The sequence below is a fragment of the Typopeltis vanoorti genome, chromosome 18 (assembly GCF_054136105.1).
Source record: "Typopeltis vanoorti isolate ZY-2024b chromosome 18, IOZ_Tvanoo_1.0, whole genome shotgun sequence".
NCBI lineage: Eukaryota > Metazoa > Arthropoda > Arachnida > Uropygi > Thelyphonidae > Typopeltis > Typopeltis vanoorti.
Window position 1 is genome coordinate 79,001,523 of NC_143566.1, and position 26,973 is coordinate 79,028,495.

Sequence of the window (26,973 nt, forward strand, 5' to 3'; positions counted from 1 at the left end):
ACCCATAATAATAGAGGTGAAGCATTAAAAATAACAAATGCACGAATGGTACCGTCTTCAAATATCTAATTAGTGATTTTTTTTTTCTCGTATTTCGAAACATAATTAAATGTTTTGAAGTTAAGAAGCAATGAACAGGTTTTTTGGTGAAGATTGTGGGGGTGGGGAGAGAGAGAGAAATGCGTGCATTAGAATGTAAAGGAATTAAGAACTATGCAGAGTAATTTAGTTAGTAAAAATGAGCAACTGACTTTAGGAAGGGAAAGAGCAATTAATGTCGGCCGCATATATTTTTAACGTCACATCCTTAGCACGAGATGCTTAAAGAAACCCTTCTCCTTTCAGAAGCAATTTCGGTTTTCAGTGAAACTCTACATCAGGAAAGTTCTGTATCTGCTGATAAGCATACGTTTAAACTGTCAACACATTCAATTAGAAAGCAATAGGTAGCTGCATTATTTCAAAGCAATCTAAAGCTTTAATAAGTAAAAGAGTACAGTATATAGAAAAGAATTTTACGATATTCGAAATGCCACCAGAAAATTACATTTATCTCATTCTTGAGATAAAAAGGCTTAGCGGCTTTTATTTTATCATCGGAAATTTAAACTTCAAATACTTGAAATCGAACAGGCGGCGATTTAGTACAAAGCTCAGTATGAATCCCAAAATCTGATTTTCGAAATACTTGTTAAATGGAAGAATGTACCTCATGAGAACTCTGCACGTTTTCTCTCAGGGTTGTTACTGAGACCACTTTAAGCCGGAAGTAACCCACATACGACACCTCCCTTTGTGCCACTGTTTTACAGTTATCTGATGTCGTGAAGAGAACTATTACATTATACACAAGGGTAGAAGAAACAGTTCTGCAAATTCGTTCCTGAAGAGAGTGTTGAGTTTATTTTTGTGCGGAGGGCCATCAATTTATATCATTCCTGACTCCATATTCGTTCTTTTATAATGTAGAGGAAACATTAATCATCTCTTATACACAATTCGAAACAAAAGAAACCTTTAACGCTGAGTATACAGATTCGCATAGGAAAGTAATGCCATTTAGTAAGCTGATACTTTGCATAGGTATGCGAAAGTAAAATATTTCCTAGTGGGTGTTTTGGGGAAATTTTCCCTGCGGTGAATATATTTTACATTTCTGGTTTAGAGTCTTTATTTGAAGATATTTTAGTCATATTGACTAGGATATTGTCATTATAGCCACAGAAAGATATAACTATCTTTAGATGAACATTATGATATAAATACAATCAAATAAATAATATAAAAACAAGATATGTGCCTTAATTATGTATCTAGATATGCTACATGAACTGTTAATTACTAATAATACCCAATCTCAAATATGGCTAAAGAAAGTTATTTCCTTGCTACTTGTAAGTTTTTCATAAGCAATTAGTTGAGAAAGCTATTTACATTATCATCATTTTTAGCACATGACATCTGCATGAGTCCGGTGGCACATCGCGAAAGGTCCCGCTCTACACTACCATCACTGTCTGCACTACATCATTACCACCCACTACTTTTGCTTGTTAATTGCGTGTTCTCTGACCAATATACCTGCTTTACAGAACGAAAAATTCTGTTCCTCTACATGAGATTGGTTAACTTGTCTCAAATTTGAAGGGCGCATGTCCGTCGTTTTGATTTAAAGCGCTTCTTTTAGGCAAGAAAGTATATTATAGACTAAAAAAATCAAATGCATTTGATATTTTTTTGTACTTGTAGTAATTTTTTTTAATTAGTAAAATTATTTGCTTTATAAGAAAACCAATGAATAAGAATTGAATAAGAAATATATTCATTCTTTTCTCTAAAGTTTTTATTTCATTGAGCAATACATCACAAGTAGCCTGAAAAAAAAAAAAACAGCTAACTACATACAATAAAGCGAATTTAGACAAATATTCAGGTGAATAACCTCCTTTTAAACATTATTGCTTATAAACTTAAAAAATAACGCGATCACCCTCAGGAATTGCTCATCTCGGAATTTAAAAGCAATTTGCAATTTCAGTTTTATGTATGTCGATTTGCGTATTTAATCAAAATACTTAAATATTAAATAAAACAATATTACCAATGAATAATAAACATATCACTATTCAAATATGACAGTGACAAACTACTGGATTAGATAAATTATGCTATTGCACGGTGGAGGAATATCTTAAAAATATGAATCTTTAAAACGATGTTAAAAACACTTTTAAAATTCATGTTTTCAAAACTGCTTATTCTAAAATTGAGCTTTATTTAAATCAATATTTTAAAATGAATTAAAAAAAAAAAAAGAGTGACATTAATTGCAACTTTATTGCTGTAACAGAAAACTTCAGTATTTCCATCTCAAAATAACTGAAATTGATGACGTTCTAGGTAGTCTACAGCAACTAATTATAGATATTCAACACATACGAAGTAAAAACATATCATTAAAAAAAATGGCCAAATATAAGAGAAAAACACCATAAGTAGAAAAGAAGCAAGACTTGAATCGGCATTTTCTGTGGTCACGGTAGATTTGTTACGAAACAAAAGCATTTAGAATGCTTACGAATTATTCTAAATACGCTATGGAAATGAGGCCAAGATATACCATCACTCTCATAAATATAATCAGGTGGGGAAAAAATCAAACTTCCAACTCCTCTGTTTTCTTAGCGCGGGCACAATGTTCTCAGAACACGAATCTAAATGTTCCATATAAATGAGACAAATCGCTAAAATTAAAAGAATTTCTGCCAATGAAATCTATTAACTTAAATGACCAAACGTTAGCCATCCATGCCATTCCAAATCAAATGTAAAAAACAACAGATTTCTTTGTCGATGCATTAAAATATTCGGATGGAAAGTCATTATTAGTAAAGTTAAGAGTGCGTTAGTCTAAAGCACAAAAAAGCGATAAGCGCGTGATGCTTGAGTTAGAAGAGAAACTAAATTATGAAAATTGGAAGTCTCAATGACAGTCATTATTAGAGAAGCAATGATGAGTTCCAATGTAAAATTAATTACTCAAAAACAATAGAGAGATGGCAGACGGAAAGTTTATTACAGAAAAGGGAAAAAAAATACGACGGAATAACAGAAAAGTATACACATGGAATTGTGTCCTTATTCCGTTGTAGCTTTCTTTAACCAAAGGAATTTACATTAATGATATTTTTCTGTAGTATTCTGAAATTATGTTTAGAAACTTCAGGCAGAATAATAATTGTGCTACATTTTGATAATCTAGTAAAATTTAGAAAACACTGTTAAAACATAATAAGACAAATTCCCATTCTGATATATGTATTTCTATAAACAATACTATTTTGCTGTATTTAATTAACTGATTTACCTTATTTTCGGAAAAAAGGAGGCCAAAGATAATGTAAATTACCTTTCCTTGCAGGTTTTTTTAACTAATAAAAATTATACGCTAGGAAAATAATCGATTTCAAGCCATATTTCCCCACTCCCGAAGAGAATGCCTTTTCTTCCTCTTCTGCAAGGACAACAACTCCTTAAATACACTGGTGAAAACAAAACTTTATTATCATCACGTAACAAATCGAAAAGAAGATATGGAATGTTAAAAACTGATCAAGAAAGAAAGTAATTATTATGCAATTATGACGAGAGGCTGTTGTTTCGGATTTATCGCTAGAAATAACTAAGACTATGAGGTTAGTGTATTATGTCAAACTGCACGTGTTCTGGCTGGTTTGCTTTTTAGTGGGAGTAAAAATCCAATTTAAATATAAGAAAGGGGAAAAGCAACTTAATCCTCCTCGTCCTGTAATAGACCGACTAACTCGCATTCAGCTGAAAAGTCCTTATAAAGGCACTTTATGTCACAGACGGGATTATAACCCAGTCTTTCCAATTAAAGGGAATCGTGGATAACGACTGATGGACAAAGCATTTGTTTCAGGAAGGCAACCCTTCCTGAAACAAAAGCAACCCTTCCTGAAACATTTGTTTCAGGAAGGGTTGCCTTGAAATATGTGGAAACTGTCGATGCTTTGAAACCATCGACAGTTTCCACATATTGTAGATGGAATACAGGTGTTTCCAAGTGAATGAGAAACGGTATCTCATCTTCACGATTGCATTATCACGGGAAGAAACATAATGTCCGTTATATTAAATTTATGTATTTGAATATTTCTCAAATGAAAAAAAAAAAAAAGTTTTACAACGGAAAAACTCGTCAAAAGGAACTGTGTAGCAGCTACATGTATTAAGATATTGATTTAAATACAAATTCTGAAGTTTAAAAGATTTATTTCGCAGATCCTCTAACTGAAAATGCGTTCTAACCATGTGCTGATTACTGAAGCTGTTAAATTAAAATATCTAATAGAAAGAGGAGAATCAGTACATAAAACAACAGAGATGGAAAACAGGCAAGAGAGGTGCATTGCGTAACGCTTGTAGACTTAATACGAATTTAGGAATCTTTAAGCAACAAAAGATAAAAGATTACTAAATCTCTGGATAGTAGCACAAATGAATTATTTTAGAATAATCGCAAATCTCAGCAGCTTCCTCGTAGAGTGCGAAAAAAAAAATAAGGTAGAAAGGTCAATGAGAGATTAACATGCAATGAAGAATGATATTCTTTCAGAAACCTGTAGAGGCAAACAAACGAAGTCTAAATTTTATTCTAGTTCAATTCCTTCAGGTATTTTATTCATCACAATAGACTCAACTGACAATTTTCTACTTAGAAACAAAAGAAATTGGGCTTTTAGTAAGATGCCATAGAAAATATCAGTAATAAAAATGAAGTCTTTCCACAACTATAGTAAATTCGTAATTGCACTGCTGGAATGAATGCTGTAATCACACATATTTAAAAAAAAAAAAAAAAGAAATGTGTACGAAATAAAAAGCTGGAACTCAAAGGCAAAAAAGTCCCTACTGAACGTATGAAAAGAAACTGGGAATGTAATCTTAAATATCATCTCCAGATTCATAGCTATTGAAGCTCGCCATATAGATAAGATGAAAATGGAATATCTCCGGTTGTATTCATAACAGATAAAAGTAAAACGGACTATCAGTTGGAGTGTTTTCTAAAAAGAAATGCAATCTCAAAGAAGAGGACAAGATTTTAAAAACAAAAACCTGTTTGGACTTCTCAAAATGTGATGGCCATCTATGGATAATTTATCAGTGTTACTGAGTTTGCAGCACAGCTATCTTTCCACCGTTTTTTTTTTTAAACTGGATGTAATTAATCAAGTGTTAATGATGAATTTTGTTCAACATGGTGCTTCACCACTTTGCTACTAATTAGTCGGAAGTTACAGATTGCACTTAAATACGCATCACGTTTTGTTTCACCAGAAATGTTTACAGGAAACGACTAATGAAGTATTGCCAAACAGAAAGTTATTTTTATCAGCGTAGTTAGAAATTAATTACTAGCAACATTGATGACTACAAGTACTGAAAATTCTAAATTATAATTTATTCTGAGGCAGGCAATTATTAGACGCATTTTTTGTAACTAGTCTGAATGAATGATATCACTAGACAATTTTGGACATAAACACACTCCTTTTTCTCTCACGCCCTTATACACTAAAAACATGTGATTTTGCTTTACTTAGCTTCCATAATATGTTGCGTGCAAACTGATGTTTAGCACCTAATTAAAGGAAATGATAAATTGAGGAAAAAATACTAAACACTAGGTTTTACGACGAATAAAGGATTTTTTCCCCTCCGCTTTCAAGAAACAAACTGCAGGATATGTACCAAGAACTTGTACACAGATATGCGACTAGAAACAATAACATTCTTGAATTATAAAATAGGTGTTCTTTATGTCTTGATATTTGAATGAATCAATTCTGAAGTAGTGAAAACAATTACAAAACAGCAAAATACCTATTATAACAAGCCAATTAACTAGTTGAATTTTGTGACCAGTATGTGATCTTCAATCGATGATCGGCAAAAACTGTCTATGAAATAAGGATTAACAAGAAAATAGTCTGTAATATTAAAAAAAAAAAAAAAAATTAGTGAGTGGTCTAAGTGTACTATTAAACCAAGTCTCAAGTAAGGGGGACTTCAAATTTCCATGATATTCGTTTCACTCGATCCTTGAATAATTGGGGATTTAGGCCTGGAGAATGACCTCACGTTATACGGCCGAGCTGCAGTCAAGACAAAATATCTATTCAAAAGTAAACTGCCAAGCTCTTCTTATTTGATCGAATACAATAGATTAAATTCTTTGGGAGCTCATCCCGAGATAAATACTTCAAAGAAACAACAAACGTCGGTTAAATGTTCCATTTCTCTTTCGAGATCAGACATTCAGGTTGTTCAAAATTCCAACAAAGTATTATGCTTTCAATTCGAAGCTTCAACTGCTGTATTAGTTAAAATTGATATAAGAGATAAACAGTTGTCATAAACCAGTACAGATATTTTCCCTGTAAAATTCATTTCATGACAAATTCTACAAAAACAGCATGTCGAAATAAACATACTATAATATATATGGTAAATTCAAACAGAAAATAATTTGAAAGTTAAATTGTGACCGAGAAACTATTAAAAGTCCTCTAACTTAAGCGCAGTACTGAGCGAAGATTAAATTGGACGAATGCACCGATTAAGTTTGCCTAAATATTACAGAGAAAATAAGCGGAACTCAAGAAATCGTTATTTTGGGATCAGTTAACATGCATGGTAATTAGGGATAACGCTGTAGGCAAAGATAGGATCTAACTCTTAGTGTACAGCAATTTAAATATATGTACAATTCTTGCATTATTAGACAGAAATGAGTAATATGCTATTTCTGGAAACCGTGTATGTTCTTTGTGCACGCCTATCGTCCACTTCCAATGAATCAAGTTCAATCCCCCCCCCTCATTCTTTTTAATAGCGATGCAACCTGCAAAATTTGGTGCTTCAAGCATGGAGAATGTATGGATTTTTCCTTTTTGGAACCGATAGCACAGTAGTGAGATGTCTAGTGCACGACGAAGCAATCTATAAAGCACAAGCATTAAAGGAGAACACAGAAAGTACATCAGCATCAATAAGGTTTGGTGAATTTTCCAATTTAAGCGCTACTGGGCTTGCATCACTAGAGGTATAGCTGAAAGAACAACCTTCCACTGATGATAAACACATGGCTATGACATGTGAACACACAAGATGAACGTCAAATTAGCGTTATCGGCTAAGCCATTTTATTATATTCCTTATCATAAGATGCGTTGTCTTCAACTTCGTTTTGATCTTGCATCGCGACGAATACTTGTTCATAAGAAGTTAAAGAGCAATAAACGTTCAAAGTTAAGAGGATAACAGCTGATACCAAAGATCATTCCAGACATATCTGATCAATATTTTCTAAAATTATTAAAGCTGTGCTATATTGCCAATTGAAAGTAATACTAAAACACCCAGCGAGAGAGAGAGAGAAAACTTAATATTGATAAACAAAAAAATCGGCAAAGGAAAACATTTCAGCGAACGCAATCTCGTAAAACTGGAATCTGTACATAATCAAGTATTAACGATAAAACGACAGCTTTATTAATACATGCTAGCATTATGTTTTAGGAGAAACACAATAAGGATACTACAAGGAAATTTTATTAGTTAGTTTTACATCAATACTGTTATCTATAACCGGCTTTCCGAGTGATTAACGTATCAGCTCTCAAACCAACAGGCTGGGGGGTTCAAATTCAGCTGTGGACATGGATGTATGCGATTGTGTTTAGGTGGTAGATGAATTTCATCGCCCGGTGTGAGGCCACGTCACTTTTCCGCTTATAGGAGATCTAAAATAGATTGAAAAAGTTCCACGTTTCGTCTCTACAGCAAAGATTTAGGATCAATTTTAGGATTAAAAACGAATAAAAATACAACAAAAAAATAGAAAAATTAATAAAGTAGTAAATAAAATCCTTAGTCACCCACTGAACTAATGTACTATAGATTTACAACTTTTCGTTGATGGGAATCACATCAAAAAACAAAGACATCATGCATGGGCATATAAACATAGAGAGTCAAAAGATGAAGTTTTTTTTTTTTTTTAACTGAATTAGCGTACCACATATTGCTTAAACTTTCGACATAACATCGATTTTTAGTTTTCAACGTATTTTGTCAGTGCTTCATACACGGAGATATTCAACATTTAACATCTAGATTTATTCTGCGATTAATAACTGTAAGCGTGAGTGAGAAAATTTATTGTAAAGTTTCCGATATGAATAACGGAAAGTTTGAATTTATATGCGAAAGAAAGAGGAGATGGGGGAAAAAAGTAACGTACACTCAGTGGAAGTTAAAGTGCGAATAAAAATAAAACGGCCGGTAAGAGCATGCCAATGAGATGGGGAGGAAATGGGGGAAAGAATGTAGGATAAAAAGGTATACATTCTGACCGTAGAAGCTGGGGAGACCGATAATATCGATTTCCCTCTCTAAAAGCATACTATTAAGCATAAAACGAGACTTAGAATGCATCAAAATGTTTCTAAAATGCCTTCAAGGATTTTTTTTTTCCTTTGGAGGAGGGGGAGGATATAGATATCGTGCATAGGTGTCCAAGAAATATTTGTAAAACTTAGGGATAATGCATGAAACCTTAAGGCCGTAACCTCAGTGTGTGACATATAAAAATTTATCAACTTGAAGAGAGAGAGAATTGCACACACACACAAAAAAAAAAAGCCGTAGTTTCACTCATGAAATTCTTAGTCAAAATTAAATTAACTAATTACTGTATGATGAAACCAGTTAGAGGAAATAGCAAAATTATTTAATGTGTAGCATTTCCACAAATTAACTTGATATGTTAATCGGTAGTTCAGAGGTCCGAATTACTAGGTCCTAACTAGTAATAATCCACAAAATTCTGATATGGAACGGTTCCGAAAATTACACATACACAGAGCATCGTTATAACCGACCAGTTTATAATAAGTTGATTTGCAAGTCTATCTTCTTAAAGGCACTGGCGCCTAAGCAAATTAACAATTACATTATGCTAGCGTGTGATCACTTTAAAGGAAGCAATGTTATGCCTAATTTTGACATGATTAGGTTAAGTCTATGAAGTTGAGGACAAGTCTTATGTGAACGCTGTATTTCCTAATGATTAATAATCCTAAGTATCATCCAATAGTAGGAACTTTTCTTGATAAGTTATTTCTCGAAGTAATCCGTGAACCGTTGATGGAGTGATTACAGTTCGTCTAAAAGTCATTTATTGATTTTAATTCTCTTGCATACAGAAGAAAATATGCACTTGCTACAATCAAATATCTTGTTTATTACGCTTAAACAACGATCGGAATTATATTATCAGATGACATGAAATTGAGACTGTTGATGTATGAAAATCAAAACAAATTACATTTAAAACTCATGCTATATGAGCAATCGAATCGATTACCGATGAAGATCCAAATAAACGCATATGTCTGAATGATAAACTATCACCGTTTGATATTACTACAATATCATAAGCTAAACGTAATTTTCCAAGTCACGTGAACTGAGAAGTTGACGAATTTTTAAATTCTGAGTTCGTTCTATTTTTCTCTAAGTCGCATGGTGACTTAGAGAAAAATTTAACCTGGTACAATAGAATATACCAATAAATTAAGGCGCGTACGTTTTTTTTTTTTTTTTTTTTTTTTTTAGAAGTGTAATTATGCAAACTGTGGGATGTTCTATGGTTAGTTTGTTTCTGAGGTGAAAAATTTCATGTGCAGAGTGTAAGACCAGATAAATGTAATTATTGGAAAATGTAAAGTTTTTACTATAAGGTCACTGACCGGATTCTGACTTCGGTAAGGAGAAAAATGTTTTTCGTGCGTTTATTGTGATCGCATATTCATTTCTTATGCTCTCTAAGATATTGATCACATATGGAAAGGTTAATATAAATTACAGACAAGGTGATAATTAGAAGTCATGCACGGAAGTTAAAAATCATGCCATAATTTTTGGATAGCTTCTAATACCACAAGCAGTTGAAAGAAAGTCTAATGCCATTATTATATCCAAATAAATGACTGAAGGATATTTTGCCATAGTAAAAATTATTCTGAAATATAAATTCAGAAGATAATTAAGGGAGGAAGCGAATAGGAGGAGGGATCACTTAACAAGAAGAACTATATCACAAAGCAGTTCTGAGAAGTTATTAATTCGAACAAGCTATTTCTTTTTAAGCATACGAGGAAAACATTCTTAAATATTTAATTAAGGAAGTCAAAACCAATTTCGAAAGTTATGCATGGTAGGGAAATCATGATGAATTTTCTACTTTACAAGGTCTGCGAAAAGTACGAAGAAAAATAAAAATAAAGTACCTCAGAGGGGATAGGCTTGCACAAGAGAGAAGGGAAAACGAGCTTCTTCGTGAGATGTCTGAAGAAAAAAAAGAAAAGAAAATTACAAGCAATATGCATAAAATGACATGGATTTTGTTGTCCCAGGGATGTTAATAAGCCGGAAGCACGTCCTTTGGTTACGTAAATATATGAAATGGCTCAATAAACTGCTTTTTGGCAATCTTTAACGAGTCGACAAGATTAGGAATTTAATGCTTCGACTCATGACGGAGAAGCAAAACAAATCAGACTTACAGGACTGATAATTTCATTTAATGTGTGGTCTGTTTCTTGACTACTTTATACATATCCCTAAAATCTCTTCGAAATATGATCACTACTTAAGTTTCTTAGAAAGAAAACGTAGTAGCATTGGAAAACATCTGAATTCATTCGATATCAAAATATTAAATCCGCGACTTTTGCGGGTGCAATAGTGATATGGACAGATGGGCAAAAATGGCACTAACTGAATTAGATTTATCTGTTTTGCCTCTACAGGTATGTATATATACGTACATAAAACGATGACTAGGTGCATTCTGATAAGATGTGAGGATCTTTATGGAAATTGCGTCGGCTATTGTATATTTTAATCGTAGTTTACATTACGCAATTTCAATCGCGTAATGTAAACTACGATTGTAATCCCCCCCCCCCATCCGTTTTATTTATTTATTTATTTTTTTTTTTATTTTTTATATATCATGGATCATTTTCACGTAAGTTTTATTTGTGGTCATTTTTGATGGAAACTTGCATTTTCAAACAATGCTTTATCACGCATTTCTACCCAAGAATGAAGTTCGTGAACTCTGAAATGAGGATAACTGAAAGATGGAGTCACTTTGAGATAATGTCAAAAAACCTTTTAACAGGAAGCAAAACCTTTCAACACGAGTGTTAAAAGGTTTCGTGAGAAACAGAAAATTTAAACTTACGATAAAGTGTAACTGAACTCTTATTTTAATTTAAAACTCCTTTTACTATGTACTGCATTCCTTAGTTCAGAACCACATGAATCTTAACCGGAGGGAATTCTTAACCGGGGCATTCAGCTGATAAACGTGATTAATATTGCCAATAGTCTTTAAGAAGCAGTAGTGGCGTAGGAGTTTTTGCTAGTATAAACTTCGTTTGGAAAGACCTACATCCGAATTCAGTCACAGATATGAGAAAGCTCAATGTTTTAAAGGCTGAGTTAATAGTCTCAAGGTGGAAAGATTCGTGTTAACAAGACTGGCCAACGAAAACAGTAAGTGATATTGTACTGGATATGATGATATACCAGAATCCATCGCTTTTTACATAATGGGGAAAGGAATACTCCTTCTGGTAAGAGCCCCTCATGATTAATCAGCAATATATTTTCTAGTCATTAGTTATATCTAAGGAATTTATAAAGACTACATAAATACTTATATCCAAGTCTCCGGTAGCAATTTTATGGGAAGGACATCTATGCCTCTCTTTCACTACATAACAAACAAAGATCCTGGAAAACAAGCATTAAGGGTCATGGTAAGGTTGTTGGAGAACGACCTTCAGGTTATTATAAACCGCTCATCGTCGTTTGGTTTGCTCTTATGACCGAAACGCACACTATGTCTGATCTATGAACAGGCTCGCGGAGCATTAAAACCTCGCATGAAAACTGCCATCAGAGGTGTCGTAAACTTCATCGCACAGCCTAAAACTAGAATCGCTACTACCATAGATGCTGTATGTTGTGACGCGCCAAGACTTTTATAAGGCTTTAGAGCTCAGAAAGCCATCAAGAATGCATACAACACACAAACAACCGAAGTCCAAATTTGAGTTGGCAATGCATATTTATTCTTTAATTTTGTTCCCGTTTTACTATCCATACATTAAGCAGTCGGATTTCCACCTTTAAACAACGAAAGTTAGTACTGCATTTCTTTCTGTTCAGAATATTTGAATTCTGGCGTGGATTCGTGTTCATAAAACGTTCACGAAATCCTATACATCTGAAAGTTGTCAAAAGCTTAAAAGGGATGTGTGCATTACATAAATTCACTGCGTTCAATCGGCACAAAAAGTAATTTATATTTCAATCCACTGAGAGGTTTCTATTATTGTAAAATAAAGAGAACAAGAAAACAAAATTTCAATGTTTGTCTCATACACGACGAGTCAATTATTGCATCTTTGTTCTTCGTGAATTACGTCGTGTTATGAAAAGACGAGATGCACGATTTAGATATTTGTTTTGCAATGCATACATTTTTGCTCTTAGAATTTTATAAACAGTTAAAGCTAACGAAAATAGAAATTTCACGTCTATACACTATAACCATTACCTAAATATGATGGAAAGCAAGTTAGAACACTGGGAATGATTTAAAGACTGAGGAAGAAGCTACGTTAAGCTTTCAATAATATCGGAATTCTTAAGTGGCATAAATATTAGACTTAAGTGGTGTAAAGGAGTAGCCTCATATATGCAATGACTCCGTTTAGTCTCTCGCTTTGTTGTTTTTACGAGTTCTTCAAAAGCTTTATTTTGCAAGTCTATACTTAGTAATTCGTTCACTCTAACTGGACGGATTTTAATGAAATTCGGGATTTGGAATTCGTGAATTTGCGAAATTTGATAAAATATACGATTTAGGTTGTTCTACTGAAATGTGTTCACTTACAGTTCGATTGGATTACTTTTACTGGCAAAACGAATCAAGAACGTGCTGTTAAGCAAATGACTGATTTGCTTAACAGCACGAGCCATAGAAAGTGAAGAAATAGGAAATATTTTTAAATTGATACATTGTAAATAAATTCGCCGTTATCAGAACAGCCAGGCTCAAACTTGTCTTTGGCAGGAGAAATTTCGCGTGTGTATGTATGTATGTATATATATATATATATATATATATATATATATATATATATATATATATATATATATATATATATATATATATATATATATATATACATATATACACACACACACACACATACACACGCGAAATTTAGTTTAAGTTTAAACTTAAACTAAATTAAAAAATAATTAAAATTAAATAAAAAATAAAAATAAAATAATTAAATTAATTAAACTTAAATTAAACTTAACTTATATCGCCGGTAAAATAGCCTTTTGGCTTGTTATAGTAGTAATAACAATATATAAGTACACCAGTTTAGCAATTCGTTAGTAGAAGTATATGTAAGTTCGGTTCACTTAAAACCTTGATATTCCAGGTCTACCTACTCACTGATGAGACCTCAAAAAGGGTTGAAACCGGTTTGCGTAGTGACCTTTTCTCATAATGTATAATGTAAAACATCTCCTAGGAGCTGCGTTTTACATTATGAGAGAATATTAAGGACAGTGACGGAGCTTGCTCCATCTTTGCTCCGAGTTGCCCTAGTGTTGTACTACCCAAGTGATTACTTACACTTGGGCTCGCCGATAGTTTTTTCGGAATGACACTCTAGGATTTCGATCCGAGTTTCGTACCCAGTCTGCCACAAAAGAGTTTTTTTGTGACAGATACGAAACATTCAGGCCAGCAAAAATGTTCAACATGATAGATCGTAGTCATTTACGAAACAAAACACTCGTATAGACTACATAACAGATTTAGGATATATAACGAAATAATCATGAAAACGATCTATCGTAAATGAAACTGCTCGATATGAAGGATATTGAAATCAGATGAAATTAAATACGCCTCAACCTACAATACCAAGAGAAAATGTAACAATTTTCTACACAACGTTCTTCCACTGAAAACTGCGCATCTTCAAGTTCACGAAATCAAAAGAAAATAAAAGTCGCTTCACGACTATAGAACAGATTCTTTCAGGTCACCAAGTAAACACTATGCAATCTTCTTAGCTCAGGTCATTTATGCTCTATTAGCAATCTTCTAATATCCAAGACATTAAGGGATATTATATTAATTATATACAGGTAAAATACATATTAAGAACTTAATTTCAGTTTGAATATGTGAAAATAACTGATAAATTGCTCTTTTGAATGTGCAGCTTTTGAAAAAGCCAGACTGAAATTTTGTTTTTTGAAAGATTTCAATTATCGAAATAGTTATGGTAGACGCACAGAGCGGACGTACAGCACAAGAGAAGGCTATGGCCTTGTGCCATTACATCGTAAAGACTCGACATCCAGAGACATTGAACTAATTACTTAGCATGTGGCCTCGAAAATCTAAAGCTGCCAACAGTTAACACAAATGGCTCTTAAAATTATTCGTATGTGTTACATTTACTTAGACAGTTCAATGCACATTTTGATAGTTATCTGTGAATGTTTGCAAGGGTGAAGCTGGCAGTACGTAAGTACTCTAAATGTAAATGGTCAGATTCATAAACCGTAGCCAAGTACCGTGAACAGATATTTGGATAATGAGCCATCCTGAACAGAATTACACTACAAAATCAAATATGCCGGTACATTTGAGATGATTCATAGCAGTGGGGCTTCTTATGTAGTTTGCAACTGAATAAAAGATGAGGATATTAAAACGAGCTGGAAAATGGAACAAATGTACGGTACGTATGATGAAATTACCTCATAAAAATAATTCTGAATAAGACCAAGAGATTGTACAATTGTGAATACAAGAAACCACATTAAAGTACTGTGAGGGGAATTAAAGAGTCGAATTTTTTAAAAGAAAGAAAAAAAAAAGCGCGCAGCAGAATTATAAGATGTTAGACTCCCAATACTTTGCTTGGATCTGTGAGAAGGGCGATATCTGTTCTTAATACTTATCACTGTTTTTGAAGCGTAACGAACCCTCATACGGTATCGTAAAACCATAATAGGAATGTCAGATATATTAGTACACAATAAATACAACGCTAAATAAGCAGCCTCAGAATTCTCTTAATATTTTATATATATATATATATATATATATATATATGTGTGTGTGTGTGTGTGTGTGTGTTAAAGCCAAGCAATTTTATAAACTTGGTTTTAATCCTTTTTCCCAAGTAAGCAAACAGACAGGTAAGTCACGTTTGCGCCTGAAGTATTTTCAGGTCTGCGGCAACTCGTGGTAAAGGTGGAGTAAGCTTTGATCACTATCCTTAGTATCTCCCCTAATGCAAAACACATCTCCTTGCGGACATGTATATATAGCTTTCATCTGCAGGATTAAACTCTTCTTGCCTATTTGCTTTTCTCCACCAATGAAGGTCATATTTGTGATACCCCGCCACACACTACGTTTACAAGAAACATTCCGGGAGCTTTGGACTTCGTTTCTGATAATCTGCTCTTCCTCTATCAGAAAAATTACAATTATCCTGTATGTTTGATAAATGCAGAAATTGATATTAAGCAGTAGATTCTCATAATTTGATTGAGATATTTTGCTTACTGAAGGATCGAAACAGAAAGTAGGCAATACTTAGTCTCTAGAGCACAGGTTCCCAACAGTGGGAGGGGGATTCCAGGTTTTCGGGGAGAAATTGGACCATATTCATACATTGCTTCTATTTGTGTCAACATATCTTTGTGGATCAGGATTTTCAACTTTGTTGCAAATCAAAACGAAACAATAAAGTAGGTTGGAGAATGAAAATCACTTGCGTTATGTCCTTTCAAGCACTCCTTCTCGTATCAAGAATTGAAGGAAAAACAATCACTGGTTTCTCATCGACTGTAATCTTCGTCTGAATAAAGCGAATTACAATATCCTAGAATTCTTTTGAACTTTTTGTCTATTGAAGTATGCTTTAGTTTAGTCCATTAATTAGTTATGAACACATGAAAAGTAATTTTATTCAAGTTTTAAAATCCATCAACATTTTCCATTGCTATTAAATTTGTGAAATTCCACTATAAAAATAATCCCAGTGCATGTATACGTACTAATATAGAAAATTAATAAAATATTTTTAATATTGTGTCCATATTATCAGAACACACCTTTTAGTCAGACAATCTTGGAAAGGGGTGGAATGATATTCAGACATATGGTGAAAGGGGTGCATGGAGCAAAACAGTTTGGGAACACCACTGGTCTAGAGCAACGTTCTCGAATTGCTAACCTTTACTCTCCGCACACAATACTTCTGAGCTGTAAGTTTTAAACTTTTGTGAACGGATCGTCATGGTATAATGGCAACAAAAACCTGCCACCGTATTAAAATAATTTTGCATAAAAGCCTTCATAGTTTTGAAACTTATTCTAGTGGAATAATTTAAAGTTATGATCTTCAGCCTGCTGAAAGCAACATATACTATAATTATCAGTAGTTAGTAGCTGAAAACTAGCTACTTCAGAAAACCAAAAGCAATAAATACTATCTGTTCACAGCTGAACAGATATATAGGATGCCATGATGGTTAATATGTGATTATGTTTACATTATTACATTACGTTATCATCATCAATAATTTTCCTCCAACTTAGTCTACCACTGCACCAATCTCATACAGTCATATCTTACATTTCTGACTGCATCAAGCCACCTATATCTCGATACTTCCTCTGGGGGCTTTTTCCTACCATCATGGCATCAAAACTGTTTTGCTAATCTTTCTTATCCCATTTCTATTTAAGTGACTATACTACCACAGATTAACTCATACAACCGACCAACGTTGGTTGTGTTTTTAATTTCAAGGATGGTGATATTGAATAAATTTATTTTCTAATTAATAAATTACATTTCTGATTTTATATAAAAATAAATTAAAAACTCCAATTTGTTTGCTTTATGCAAAAATGTCAAAGACCATACATCTTTGACAAAATTTTCGCATTTTTAGTAAAATGAAGAACGCTGAGAAGTATTTTACATAATGCGCATCAAATTATACAGAACATTCAACCTTCTGAATCCCTTGTTGAATGACTTGATATATTTCCACCTCAATACTGCAGAAAATCGGCCGAGTTTCGTAATTGGTTTGTTTGACCAGACGAGAAGAGACATACGTGCTCTGTACCTTCATGGCTGGTTAACTTACTATGCATAACTCTCAGTGTGCGTGTCTTTCGGAGCATGCATCTCTAATTACAAAAATATGAATCTAATACATATAAACTTCTTGCATTGTCAATGTTATTAATGGATTCTCTCTCTTTTGCTACAGCAAGAGTAATATATTCTCCAAGACAACAGTACTGGAGAAAATCCCGAAGAGTAATTTTTCCAATCATTTCGAGTGAGCTGCATTCACAATATAATCATCCTTCATTTACATTTTGACAGTACGTTATATTATAATTTTACCGATTAAAGTATGTAGTTCCAGGATACAGTTGTTGTTCTCTCGTCCTTTGAAGAGTCTTAGATGTTGCCATGTGCTCCTTGAACTGCTTTGGCTATGTCGATGATTTTGTTTGTATAGAGCTGATGTTCAGGATTAGGATCTATTTCTTACAAGGCTGCTGTAATTGCTGGACAGGTAAAGATGTGAGTGGGTGTCAGTTTAGGATTGGGACAGTTGTTGCAGTTTCCTTATGTTCTCGTATCATCTATATTGCTCTTCCTCTATAGTGTCCTGTTCGTAGTCTTGCTATCGTGGTGGAAGTCTTTTTGTCGGCATTGATTTCGGGAATTTAATGTTGTATCACTGAATTCAGTGGAATTAGTTTAACTTTTTCTAGTGCGTTAGCATCAGCAAGAGTTATCATGTGAGTTTCTTGGTTGAGTTCTCTGGCCTCGTTTGCTAATTTATCAGCTGCTTCATTGTAATCAATGCCTACATGAGCAGGAATCCATTGTAAAATGCAACTTTTTCCTAAACACTTTAATTGATTTAAGAGTTTATGGGTGTCTTGTGTAAGCTTGGTATTGCCATTTTTGATTGGCTCCATAGCTTATCTTGAGTCATTGTAAATTATAATTTTCTCAGATTGTTGAGATGATGATAATTTTAAGTACGTTTCGAGTGCTTTATTTATTGTAAAGTTCGCTGGTAAAATTGGAAGTAAAGCATTAACAGGCAAGCTCAGGTGAAATAATATATTCACGGACAACTGAGCTTGGGCTATATTCCGATTTGATGGGATAATGCTAATATTCAAACGACGAGGGTTATGCATACAGCAGCCAAAATCGCACAAATGTTAAAAGAATTTTACGAAAGAGGCTTTTATCACAGTACTCAAGTTACTTTTAAAATCCAGACATGGGAGTGAAAATAACAAATGCCTCAGAGTGCTAGTAACTCTCCACAGTGAACATATAATTAATGAACAGGAAAACGGTTCCAAGGGACAGGCGAGCGAGTATTAAAGAAAGGACTGTTGACGTAAATGTATAGCACGGATCTCTTAGCGAAGAGAAAATCGCAATGTATTCTTGTATTTCTAAAGCATTACAACAAATAACGAAAGTATGACATTTAGTTTATAACGCTAAGGAGATGAAAATCACAATGTATTCTTGTATTTCTAAAGCATTACAACAAATAATGAAAGTATGACATTTAGTTTATAACGCTAAGGAGATGAAAATCACTGTTTTCAGAGACGTAGCATCAAATTGAAATCAAATTATTTTTGAGTTTGAATGCTTCAAGCCAATCATAATAAACTGCGTATGTTAAGAATAACATTATAGAGTCTAATTTTAAACAACTTTCTTCTAGCAAATTCTGCACAGATTATTAAGCTGAGATTGCATTATATATATATATATATATATATATATATATATTCACTCTGCAGTGGATAGAAATATAGGCTGTCAAAAAAAAAAAAAAAAAAAAAAAAAATATATATATATATATATATATATTTCGGCTACCAGGGATACATCACACCTGCCTGGAGCAACAAACGATTTCATTAGAGAAACAGAGAGAAGGCAAAATAATTTTGACTCTGGTAGACGATCCTTGGCGCGAACTGATCATATGAGACACTAATATATAGTGTTTCGAGTTTCTTTATGCATTGCTTTCATAAATATCGCTGCGATCCATTTAACTGAAAATAAGTCGCATGCGCATAGTATGAATTCGCACTCAAACTGAGGACGTTTCGTTTCCCAATTTAAGAATATTATTCAATTTATTGATGAATTGATGCAATCATCAATTTATTTCTCAGAACATCTGCCCAAAACTGTCAGTATACAGAAAGGCACATAGATGAAGAATGTCAAGTAATGTTTGTATAGTGGTGATTGGTTGTTTGCTAAGGCAATCTTAGATATGCTTTGATGTTGATATTTGTACAGTTATACGAACGCTTTTAGAATGTAACGGTATAGTCTAGTGTTTTGATTTAGCTGTCAATGTGAAATATTCCTTGTACCGATGAGGCGGGTGCTTCTGTGGTTTGTGTTTGGACCGATATAAATTAAGAATCTAAATTTTACTTTTCTCAATAGATTCACTCTAAAAGGATGAGGCAAATAAATATTATCTAATGTGACAGTTCCTCATGCAACGAGAAACAACATTTATATGAATTGCAATTTTACCTAACTGAAAAATGCTAAAAATTCATCGACTTATTATCAAATAATTTTGTCACACTATGAATATTAAACACAGAACTAAGAGTACTCTCACACTTTTCATTTCTAATTATACTCGATAAAGATTTATTTCTGAAAGGATTTCACGAACATATCTTAAAGGAATACTAATTAGAAAGAGAGACCCATTAATGATCCATATTGTCCTCGATTAAACCGCTATTCGTATAAACATTCTCGTCGAGAACTTATGGATTCAATGAAGGGAGGATTCCACTAATGCACAGCACGTGAAACAAGCTTATGTTTTAAATATACGTCTATTGAAATGCAAATGTTTTTCAGTGTTGTCACCAGATTTTAAAGACCTCTTAATCTGATGATATAGTTCGATTTTTTAAAATTTAAGATCTATGGTAAAATATGTATATCTAATATATAAAAACAAAACTAAAATATTAAACTATACATTCTTGATAACTATGAGTTAAGTAGGAGAGCTAATGAATGTGTAGGGAATATAGGGAATGCTTATGTAGAGAATATATTTTAGATGATCGTTTATCGTGGAATAATTTGGAGAACAGAGGGAATAAAAATATCAGTATGGGACTTTTGTGAATACTGAAACTACTACAATGAATATAAGGTGCGAAGATGATATGAGAACTAAAGGAAATCTGCAGTTTTTGTACACTTCTTTTGAATTCTTCTTGCATTAGCAAAAAGATTTCAAAATAAGAGGGAAAAGTGGGGGGGGTCGAGCGACACAAAGTGATTGGTTGGTTCGTCGGCGTAATGTAAACTGGATAACTGACCTAAAATTCATCCCATCAGACAATGTAACTACCTAACACCATTTATTAGTACTAGACACACGGATTCATCTACACCAGCATTGTATAAGAACAACCATAAAGACAAAGCGTATAAAAGGGCGAAAATTAACGGAACATGAAACCGAATTAAAGACTTCACTAGAAGCAGCACTGACTACACAGCCTTCAACCAAACAACAAATTACATCTGAACACATTAGCCGACCTTATTAAGACCAGCGCTGCACTCGCACTAGGAATCATAAAACCTGGTCAACATTTCATGGACAAGCACAACTAGTGGTGGAACCCTGAAATGCAACAAACTGTGAAGTTGAAAAACAAGACCAGGGCACATTATCAACATCAAAAACAAAAACAAAAACGGAAAGATGCTGCAGACACTGAAAGATATATTACATCGTTGACAATACTTTGATAAGATCGGTAATGAAGACTTCCCAGACCCACCATTGCAAACAGTCACAGTAGTCCTTGGACCTGTGCCCCTTATCAGCATTGATGAAGTACATAGTACTGTCCATCGAATGAAAAACAACACATGGCCACCCGTCCAGATTATGAACCAGCTGAAATCTGAAGCTACTCGGACCACAATGGCTAACAATGCTGTTTAACAAGATCATAAACGAAAATGAAATACCATCAATCTGGCTAACCAGTATAACAATTCCCGTCTGGAAAGGCAAGCGGAGACATAGGTGACTGCTACTGCTCAAATTACAGACCAATTCGGCTACTTTGCTATACAATGAAGATTTTCGAACGGATACTCGACGCGCGCCTTAGAGCCATCGTCGAAATCTCACCAAATCAGTATGGATTCATTAAAAATTGTGGAACAACAATCCACCATTCGGGTCTTAATGGAAGGCATCTAGAAAACAAAAGAACAAAAAAAAAAAACATACACACGACTTTCTTAGATCTAAGTAGATCTAAAAAAGGAGTGCGACTGTATACCACACGATCTCATCTAGATGGCATAGAGCAGTGCTTCCCAAACTTCTGGATGTCAGAGCCCCCTTTGCAAAAATTAAAATATTTCACGGCCCCCCTCGAAAAAAAATCGTAATAGAGAGATATATTATTATAATATTTATTGTATTTATATTCAATACAAAACATACACAGCGAATATTGCAAAAATCAAATGCATATATTACATTTTTTTTTTGCCTCTTACCGTTTGGTTCTGAAGACGATGCGGGCTGGTCTGGTAAAATATGAAATACTGTCCTTTTTTTTAGTCTGTTTCTGCTTCTTCTGATTGTTCGCGGGAATTTTTTTTATATTTTTTATCAGCCACTTATCCATCTCAGGGTTAAATTTTTTAACGTAGAATAGATCAAATAATATCACCACTTACCGATACTGGCACACCGCAGACTGATAACATGAAATTAGTGAATATTACCTGAATAAGGGAATCCCCGGACCAGGAACATTTTTCACTTTTGTGACTTTTCTCCTTTTACGGTAATTAAGCCTAACGCGAAACAGACAGCAAAGGCAGTCTGTTTATTAAAACGTGCATATGATTGGTGCGGTACGAACAAAAGATCGCGCAACCGAAAGATAAAAGCATAGCTGACAATTGAGTTGAAATGCTAACTCTCTTCAACCGAATTCCATATGTAAAACTGCCATAACATTCATTATATATATATATATATATATATATATATATATATATATATATATATTACTTAGTTTTAACACTTTTACGAATTTTAACACGTTCGGTTGAATTTTATTGCTGCCTTGGGAAATCGAACTCACATCTAATTAATAACAATAGTTTTTAATTAGATACTGTGTTTGCCCATGCAACATATGGTTTTGTTTCAGTCTATACAGCATAGTTTCTGTATGAGGGGACATGTGATTCATTAATTAGTGTGTTTTTATCCCAGTTGTCTCTAATTGCACTATTTGTTGAGAAATATTACACAGACTCCTCATACCTTATTCACTGGCATAATAAAAGTGCTTGTTTTTATTGCCTCTGCAGTATAGTGGCTCTTAGGGAGGGCGTGTTGTTTACCACTGCAAGGGAGTTACTATATCCCCACATGAACTTGTTTAAGCTTTTTTTCATGTGTGAAGTATATGCGAAACTTTTATTGGTAACAGAAAACTAGCTCGGATGACAGTGATAATATAAAACCAGTTTTGATATGTATATAAAGTCAATATCAACAGTCCCTGATTACGAACGCGTGATGAAAGGGACAGGAAGATTTGGAACTTCCCTGGAGAACATTCGAAGTAAATACAATTAACCACTGCTTTGAAATGAAACATATGAATAAGCAATATTTACTAATATTCGTTAAGCGCCGAAATACGCAGGAAGCAAAGTTTGTGAACCAACACCAATGTGTGAATTTTTCCATTAAAATATAAAAAATAACAAAAAAGAAATAATAAAAGTTAAATACGTTTCTTTTAAAATAAAAAAATATACTTAGTCTTAAAACATTTTAAATTTGTTTTCATTATTTCACGGCCCCCCCTCAACAAAACCTACGGCCCCCAAGGGGATCGCGGCCCACAGTTTGGGAAGCGCTGGCATAGAGAACGCATTATGTACCCGAAGTTTATGTGCAACGCACAAAAATGCTATATCAAAACGTCACCAGCACAGTACGCTGTGCAGCAGGAAACTGACTTCTTCAATAAAGGTAGGAGTTCACCAAGGATATGCCCTCTCACACTTGCTCTTCATCCTTTGTATGGATACTGTAACCAGGGATATTCAGAAGTTCAGAAGCCACATCCCTGGACACTGTTATATGCTGATGGCGTAATGCTTAGCACTACATTGCAAAATAGACTGCAACATCTCGTGCAGAAATGGAAAACCCTCTTATATGAGTTTGGAGATAGAATACATGCAAGGAGGTAACCAAGCCGATGACACGCTTACAACAGATGGCGTGGAGCTGAACAAATGCACCTGGTTTAAATAGCTAGGATCCAGCATTAGCACAAAAGGCAATACAATTGCAGATGCTGAAGCCCGAGCCAACGCTGCTTGGATGAAGTGGCGACAAGTCACTGGAATTTTTTGTGATAAGAAGATCCCACTAACTTTAAATCAAAGATCTATAGAACAATAGTTACATCAGTGGCCACGTACGGAGCAGAATGCTGACCAACAACAAAGAAACACGAACAAATCCTCCATACCATGGAAATGATAAGATGGACAGTTGAGATCAGCAGACACAACCGAATACCAAACACCGACATACATAAGTTCCTCAGCATCGCGCCAATAACAAAGAAGATGCAAAAGGCACGCCTAAGATGGTATGGCCACGTAGCAATCAAGACTTTTTGGCAAAATCGGCCATGAGGCTTTATGTCGACTGCCAACGACCAAGAAGCTCATCAAAGACACGTTGGCTTGATCGCCTAACTAAAGCAAATATCAACAGAGCAGAATTGATCAAGACCGAGCAGGATGAAGAAAGCATTGCATACGAGCGGACTCTGCCTTAAAGACGGACAAACGCTAGAAAGAAGAATCTATTATAATTAGGAAGTGTTCTCTATGCTGTGATATATGCAGCTTGTACATTATTTTTTTTCTCTGTAATTTGCCTAGAATTCGGACAGGGGATAGAAAAGATTGATGGTATCTTAGGGGTGAGAAATTAACTACAGTGCGGCAGCCTCGTTTCTACTGATCCCAGTTGGCTTGAGATCAATGAAAACGAGACGGAAAGTTGATGCACATAAGACAGTCAGAGATATTGCACTATCTTAATGGATGTCATCTGAAGCAAAACAGCTTTCAGTTCTTGTTTTGTGAATGGACTATTGTAAATTTGAGTCCTTCAAAGTAAACAAACTGATATTTTTCTGCTTTGGAGCAGAAAAATATCAGTTTGGACAGCACCCAGGGACTAAGAAGATATTTCCGTTTGTTAAACTCTCCCCAAGTGTATCTACAATTGCATTTAGATCGACCCATTTTGTTTCAGGATCAAAAGTGGAATGAGTGATGTATCTTATCCTTCATTTTCCGCATTTTATCCCAGAGCTCTCTGGTGGGGGTCAGACTAACTATTGCAAACATGTACTGAATATGATAATAAGATGGACATGATATTACAAAGACTGGATATTACAGGATGGCACTTTCCCATATTACGTTGCTATCAATTTCTCCATGTAAACAGTGAGGGAAAGGGGGGGGGAAGAAAGAGATAGTAACCCTATTAGGTCAGTGGCAGTGAATGTTTGGGTAGGCATATACGGAAGATGTTGCTTCCTATATTTAAAAGAGAGATAATTCTTGTCAAGCATACACTCTGTAACTCTGCCTCTTGATGTTTAGTATGAGCACTATCCATCACTGTACTGTCTGTGACTATTTAAATTCCCTATCACAAGTATGGGGACGCAGCTGTCATATGTGGTCATTAAGGGAAATATATGCACTGGGTAGATACAGTATATTGTAAATAAAGAGATCCGAATGAGAGGATGGTACTGTTTCTGTTGAGTGAGATTTGGTTGATGGGATATATAGCTTCCCACAAGGATGGCAACTCCATTTCCTATCCTTACGGATGATGGTAATGTTCCATAGATAGAATCTTCAGCAAGCTTTAAGCATTTCTCCTGCAGGCACATTGGCTTACGTATTTCTACAGGAGAGACTTGATTTCTGAAGAAATCAAGTCTCTCCTGTAGAATAGCTCATTACGTTCATAATACACTCAAATCTCTCCTGTAGAATATCTCATTACACCCGTAACTACGTGTAATGAGGATGAATCTCAAAGATAATGCAATATAAACCACAAGGGGTAAAGATGCGCTTGAAAGACCTAATAGCACACAGACCGTAACAAGTTACGAGATAAGAGATAATTATTTAATAAGTAATAATAATAAAGTAATAATTTTTACATCAGAGGTCAATATTAATCATATTAATTTACATCTTTAACAATCAATATAGACAAAGTTCGGTTAGGATAAATGGCTACTCAAAGCTAGAAGCTTATTCTGTACAGTAACTAGTTCACGGTTATTCAGGTTTCTGCAGCGATTTCCGTTACCCATACTCTTGCAAATAGTGGAGCCATCCTATTTCTTAAAATATAAAGAACCATCTGAAAATCAGTGTTGAAAGGGAAGGAACATCCTGATATGGATCTTGCACCTCCGACGCATACAGTTAAAGAAATATTAGAGGGGACAAAAGTATGTGGTGGAATTAAGTACTTCTGAATATTGTGAAGAGCTAGATTAACACAATATCGCCTTGTAAGCAAGACTTATTTTGTTTAAAAAGAAAAGTAATAAATAATTTAAAATTAATATACACGTTTCCTGAACACAAAAAGAGGTAATCGAAATACAAGTTTTGAAAAAATCCGAATATTATGCATGGAATGAGAATTCGCCGATTTCTTACAAGACATGAAAATACTTTTTTCCAAATAGTAGATCAGATACGATTTGAGAAATACCTTGCAAAAATCAAAGAATATTGTAATTATAAGCACGGCAAACGTCATAAGTAGATAAAAGGATGGGATAAAAAATAAACTGAAGGCAAAAACCACCAGAAACTTCCGTCTTTACATTCAGTGTTCTACATCACGCTCTCCGCAAGAATCACAATTCAGCCAGCCAGAAATGCTGAGCTTTGAAATCTTGTTGAAGATTTTTGGTGCAAGTGGCGCAATAACTTAATTTGCAGCCTGTTTCACTTGGAACCAATCAAAGATTTGTTGAAACGCTCCGGGGATTCTACTCCGATTGCTTTTATGTCATTTGGTATAGTAAGAATTTCTCTTTACTTCTAGTTTTCGGTAACATAAGAAAAACTTATGTCGGACAGAAATCACCTTTTGTAACTCCAGGACATACACACAAAAATGGCCTTAAAGAAGAAACTGAAATCACTAGAAAGGTAATTAAAATCGATTGACTTATCAATTTAATACGAGTGTGTTCCTTTTCGGAAGAGTTGGATTTGCATCAGTTCAAAACGTTGGATGAAATTCACTTAATTACCATACCTATGTAAGATATTTTCATTGTTTACATCAAAAGAAATGGAAAATATAAATGACGTGGCATTGATAAATTATTAATAAATGACGTCTCTGATTTTAAAGCCGAAATAGAGGAGGAAGAGTGGCAAACTATGAATAAGTCACCGCTATCACGCAACCAAAAGATGCATCTAAAACAGAAAATTTAGAACTAAGCAAAATGGATCAACGTAGGTAGCAGAATTTCTTTAAGAGAAAGCA

At 34.2% G+C, this 26,973-nt stretch overlaps 1 protein-coding gene across 11 annotated transcripts in view; it reads right to left on the reverse strand.

The window, feature by feature from the left end:
* The window catches only part of CadN (neural cadherin), a 1,238,426-nt gene that overhangs the window by 566,215 nt on the left and 645,238 nt on the right, over positions 1-26,973 (reverse strand). The gene's annotated exons all lie outside the window — the stretch shown is intronic.